This window comes from Orcinus orca, chromosome X (assembly GCF_937001465.1).
Source record: "Orcinus orca chromosome X, mOrcOrc1.1, whole genome shotgun sequence".
NCBI classification, from domain to species: Eukaryota; Metazoa; Chordata; class Mammalia; order Artiodactyla; family Delphinidae; genus Orcinus; species Orcinus orca.
Genome location: NC_064580.1, coordinates 124,001,780 through 124,007,779, shown reverse-complemented (window position 1 = coordinate 124,007,779; position 6,000 = coordinate 124,001,780). Strand labels below are relative to the sequence as shown.

The 6,000-nt window shown below is 40.5% G+C and overlaps 1 pseudogene; it reads left to right on the top strand.

The window, feature by feature from the left end:
* The first annotated feature begins 1,895 nt into the window (after positions 1-1,895).
* The window catches only part of LOC101280816 (heat shock-related 70 kDa protein 2-like), a 64,148-nt pseudogene continuing 60,043 nt past the window's right edge, over positions 1,896-6,000 (top strand).

The following is a 6,000-nucleotide window of genomic DNA, read 5'->3' as shown; positions in this document are numbered from 1 at the left end:
AAGGTTCTCGTTACATCGCAGCTTTTAGCAAGGCTCCTGTGCAGTGTTTAACTGTGAGAATGCACTTGGAGGTACTCAGTGAAGCTGTGTTATGAATTAATAACGTTCTCTGGTGACCAGGCATTTCACTACATTTCTGCATAAACTAACAACTCATAATAGTGGCTCTGCCTGGAACTAAATGCCGTGCACAGTAGAAATAAGATTGGGGAGCATCATTTTAAAGACAAGTTTATAAAAGGAAATTGCTATCATGCTTTCTTGAAATTTTAATTATCCAATATTAGATTCTGAATTTTAACAACTGTTTACCTTTAAGAAAATAATGCAATTATGTTCAGAGCAGTTATTTTACCAGACAATAAAACTATGGGAGACTAAAAAATTCTCTCTCGTAATTCACAGAAAACAAGGATGAGAACATATTCTAAAGGAAAAATGAAAAAAGATAGAAGTTAATGCGTTAGAGGCTGCCAAGGGAGTCCAAACAGCATTAAATATCAGCGGAGAAGAGACTTGACTTGTTTTCTTTCTAAATTACTTTTCAATTCCCATCCCAAATGTTGCACGTCAATATTTTAGTGGGTTCCATTTTAAAATTCATCAAAGTACATACATATGGCACAGACCCAGTTCATCTGGAATCCACGAAGTTCAAAGGCTTCGTATTATCTTCAGAATGCTGGGATGAATAGAGCAAAAAAATTGTCTTTTGAAAATGTGTCCCTTTACATGAAACACCCCGGGCTCAGCAGTATTAGGGGAGTTGTTTTGAGTTGTTTGCATATAAATTTGCAAAACTTCTTTTCATATGAATTACAATGGAAGGCTAGGATTTTCAGTAGACCCTCATTTGATGAATAAGCATTTACTGAGTACCCATGTGTCAGGCTCAGTGGTGAATCAGTCGAAGTTGATGTCTGGTAGAACTCACAATAGATTAAGAATGACAACGAAACAAACAATTACAGTGTAGTATAAATGTTCATAAAGGTAAGCTCTGAGAGCTGTGAAAATATTGTGGGAGACACAGCTACCTCTGCCTGGAGTGTTTGGAATGGGGGCAGGGAAGCCTTCAGAGAAGCACTGACTTGTGAATAAGAGACTGAAAGAAGCGCCTCTGATTGCCAGAGGAGCAGGGCCAGCTTTATGGGTATGTCACCTGTGTAGTCACACATGGCCCCATGCATAGAGGGATCCCATGCTTGGCTTAAGTTCTGCTGTTGCCATCTTGAATTTCTTATTTTCACATTTTCGTTTTACATGGGGTGTTGAAAATTATGTAGTCAGTCCTGCAGAGGAAATAGGGGACTACAAAATATCTACATATTCTGCATCCTGAAGGGGCTACCAGACTGGGATGGAAGTAAGTGGCTCAGAAGAACAAAAGAAAATAGTATAATACAACAGACTGAATGCTGTAAATATATGGATGAAATGTCAAGGCAAGTCAGAGAAAAGATCAGTTCATTTTTCCTGAGGTGGGGTGGGATGGAGAAGAGAGTACTGAGGTACCTCTGCGAAGAAGAAACAATTGAATTAGGCCTTAAAAAATGCTTTGCCTATTTCACCAAAGGTGAAAAAAGGCATTTTAGTCTGAGAAAATAACATATGCAAAGAAAGTATCCATTCACTGAACAAATATTTATTGATTGCCTGCTGCCTGCTGTGTTCCACGCACTATTCCAGGTACTTGGGGATAGAGCAGTGAACAAAATAAAGTTTCTTCCTTGATAGAGCTTGTGTTTTAGTATGGGAACTGGACAGTAAAAAAAAGTGAATAAACTTACAACATCAGATGATAGGAAGAAAAATAAAGCAAGGTTAGAGGGTAGAGAATGGGGGAGGAGGCTTTTAAAATGCGGTTTCTGAGGTGGTGACATTTGAGCAGAAACATGAATGAGGTAAGAGAGCAAACAATGTAGCGTGAACAGCCAGCAAGTCCAAGGTCCTGAGGCAGGAATAGCATTAAGATCTAAGACAATATGGATGTCAGTGTGAGTGGAGCTCAGTTAGGAAGGGAGAGGGTGGCAGGCAGTGACAGCAGAGATTAGACAGGGATCAGGCCATGACGGCCCTTACAGGCCATGGTAAGGACTTTGGGCTTTATTCAAAGTGAGATGGTTGCTAATAGAGAATTAAGAGCAAGGGAAGACCATTTCTAGGTTGTATTGTGAAAGGTGACCTTGGCCTCGCTGTGGATAACAGGCTGTAGAAGGGCAAGAGGAGTGCAAGCAGACAGGAGATGGTGGTAGTGACGTTGTCTAGAGAGGTCACGGTGGAGGCACTGAGATGTGGTTAGATTTGGGTGTATGCTGAAGGCAGAGGCAACATTATTTGTTGCTGGATTAGATATGGGGTGTGCAAAAGGATGCTTCCAAGGTTTATGGATGGCCTGAGAAAATGGAAGAATGGAGTTGCCACTTACTCTGGGAAAGTCTTGTACACATTATGCCCCAAGGTGGGGGGCTGGCTTAGGTCATGAGAAATAGAGTTTAAAATGTGTGTAAGTAAAGGATGGGAAATGTGGCTGAAAAAGATAGGTGGAAACTATCTCAAGTTGGGTCTTATAGATTAGGAGGAGTATGGACATTATCCTAAGGATTTTAAGTCTCAAAATAGCATAATAAATCCTTCATTTCAGAAGGATTATTTTGACTGTCATGTAGAAATTCTTTTGGAGAGGTGGTAGAGGGGTCAATTAGGAGGACATAATAGTCCGCAGGAGAGATGGTGGAAGTGCTGGTAGTTGATTTAGAGAAAAAAGGATGAATTTGAGAGAAAGTCATGGATTCTTTCATACGTTAAATACTTTTGAGCACCTGTTTTCTAGGCATCATTCTTGGGGCTTGATGATATGCCAGTGAATAAAACATAATAATTTTGCCCTCATGAAACTTACATTGTAATGAGAGGAGAAAGACAATAAAATAAACAAGTAACGTATGAGGGAGTTAAGATAGTGATAAGTTCTATGGAGAAAAACTGTAGCTGAGAAGGAGGACAGTGTAGGAGAGGGGTTGCAGTTCTAAATATGGAAATCACAGCAGGCTTCACTGAGAAATTGACATTTGAATAAAGATCAAAGGCTTTGATTTTGAATTTCTATAAATCCGTTTATTCCACAGATATTTGTTGAATGTATTCTGTGTCCCCAGACACTTTGTTAGGTACTGTCGTTCAGTAGAGCTTTATTTTTATTTTTCCACAACATCTGGAAGCATAAACAATGCAAATTATATTTTTAAAAGACCTTGATGATGTTTGCATTGCAACTGTCATGGCCCTTTGGGATGTTCGAAAGCTCTCACATATCCTTATGGAATGCTCCCACAGAACAAATGCCACTACTGGAAGAGCAGTTACAGGAACTCAGGGGAGGAATTAAAACATTTGGCCGCTGCAGTGAAAGACTGTTGCAAACTAAATAGGGGTATAAACTGAAGTTTAATCTGATGATACTGTTCTTTGAAAATGCCCGTATAATTGAAATAATGTAGGAATTGACTTTGTAAATTATAAAGCCACATCTCATCAGAGACCTTCCCTAACAACAATATCTAAAAAAAGCAGCAGCCCACAAACGCCACTCTCTCCCTTGCTTTCGTGCTTCATTTTTCTCCATATCACTTATCACCAGCTGACATATTATCTATTTCACTAAGGTATTTGGGTTTTTCTGTTTCTCTCTCCAACCAGAATGCAAGCTCCACGAGGTCAGGGATTTTCTGTTGTTCACTGCTGAATTCTCAACATTTAGTACAATGCCTGGCAGATACTGTAAACTTTTATTCTTAAAAAAAATTAAATTGTTAAACACATCGATTTTAAGCAAGAAGAAGAAGAAGAGGAGGAGAGGAGAACATCTAAGAGGAAGAAGACTAGGAGGAGGATGTTACGAGCTCCCGACCCAGTAGAAGGTGGCACTGGTAATACACTTTGTGAGGTACATCTGTACAGTCGGGGCCGATCCCCTTTGGTCTGTTGTCATGTGTTTTGGGAATAGCTGGCCAGGTAGGGTGGCCAGTCATTCCAGTTTCCCTGGACTGAGTCCCAGGGCACGGGACTTTCAGTGTTAAAACTGAGAAAGTTTTGGGCAGCTCAGGAGGGTTGGTCACCCTCTGGTCATGGATATGGGTGTCATTTGAGAATGCAAATGTTACCAAGTTAGCACGATGTGGCCTTCATATTCCAGCTCTTCTCCTCATTCATCTTATGCATTTGCTGTTGCTTTCCCACCATGAGGCCTCTATTTTAAACATCTAGGGAATAAAGACTGGGGCTAGCTGGTTTCTAATGGTTCTTCCAGCTCTAACAGTCTAGTTCTTATTGCCATACATAGGAATTGAAGCCATTATGCTGATCTACCCCAGTGACCTCAACAACTGAGCTAGCTAGCCAACTGAATCCAAACACTTAATTTAAGAATTGAAATAACATCTCTTGCCACTGAGAAATGGCACCTATGTGTGTTTTTAAATTTTATTCCAGAACACATAGCACCCAATATTCATGTTACGTTCCAAATTCAAGTGATTTGTGTTGGAGCTGACTCCAGTAAGATTTCCCCAGTGCTTTTCATGTGGTCCTTGTTGCCCTTAGGCCGATGAGGGAAGTGGAGAGTAGGCTGTTATTTTAGTGACTCTGAGGAAAGACTTCTTTCTGCCCCAAATCTTCGCATATTTGTCCTTGGGGCCTTAAAGTCTGTTAATAATGGTATAAGGTGTATAAAGGAAATACATCTCTATGTATCATGACACATTCACGTTCCCTTATTCAAAATAGAGTATAAGTGTCTGACATTACAATTTTTTCTCAGCATAGATAGGGGAGAACAGGAAGACAGAGGACTAAAAGCCCAGGAATGGGAAGAGTGCAAAGAGCTTACCTTTGAATCGGAAAAGGCTATGGTATCAAACCACCATTTTGCCCAAGATATCCTCAGGGACCATGTGTCCCCAGATGCTTGTAACCCTCTCAGAGCTGGGTGCCTAGATCAGTCAAGTAGTATTTTTACAGTGACAACCTTCTATCTCATGCTCCTTATTTTTCTTTTGCTTTTTTCCACCTCAGACTGATTTACTACCTCAGCACTGACGACACAGACATTGACCTGACCTACAGTCCTCATGAGTTCTCTTAACTCTAATCAATTCCCAGATCATTCGCATCAAATTTGGGCTCGTACATAACTGCAGGTAATATTAGATGTCAGAATGGAGATAAAATATTTACTGTGGGTAGTAAATTTCCATGGAAAGAGTGAATTTTTGTCTGTCTTGCTTTCTTGCCCACTTTTAGTCCAGCTTCTACGTGTACTTTGCCATAGTCATACCTTTCTTGACCTTTCCTTCTGGCCCTGCAGTCTGTCTGGGTTTTGTTTCGATACCTCTTATTAAATCCATTTCCTCCCTTCAGTATCAAATTGCTTTGCTTATAGCCTTTTCTTAAATAACCCTCGTCTCATATTTTCAACCGCAATTTGGAGATACCATGTTTGGGATACCAGCCTTCAATTTGCCCTTATTTTTCCGAACGTAGTAGTTTTATGTTGGCAGACTATATAACTAAAGGTAACTGTAGCCACATACTCATCAGATTTCTCGTTTTGGCAGTGCCTCAGAGGCCATTTATTCCCAATTCCATATATGGTGCTTGAATACCTTTTGGTCCGTGCTTGAATATCTCAACTCATAGGAGCTCAACACTTTGGGAAGCAGCTTAGTGTAACACAGGACAGCTCCGTCTGTTAGAAATATCTGCCTTACTTCTGAACGATGTCTGTTTCCTAAGATGGACAGCTCATGGATTCTAGCTCTACCCAGAACAAATCTCTCCTGTCCACGTAATAGCCCTTTGGAGGGTTGAAGGGAACAGTGTCATTGTGTCCCACCTGAATCTTACCTTCTCCAAATTACATGGTCCTATTCCTTCCCAAGTTCCTCATATGACACAGTCACAAGTCCCTTCACCATCACTGATTCTCTTCTCTGGTCATGT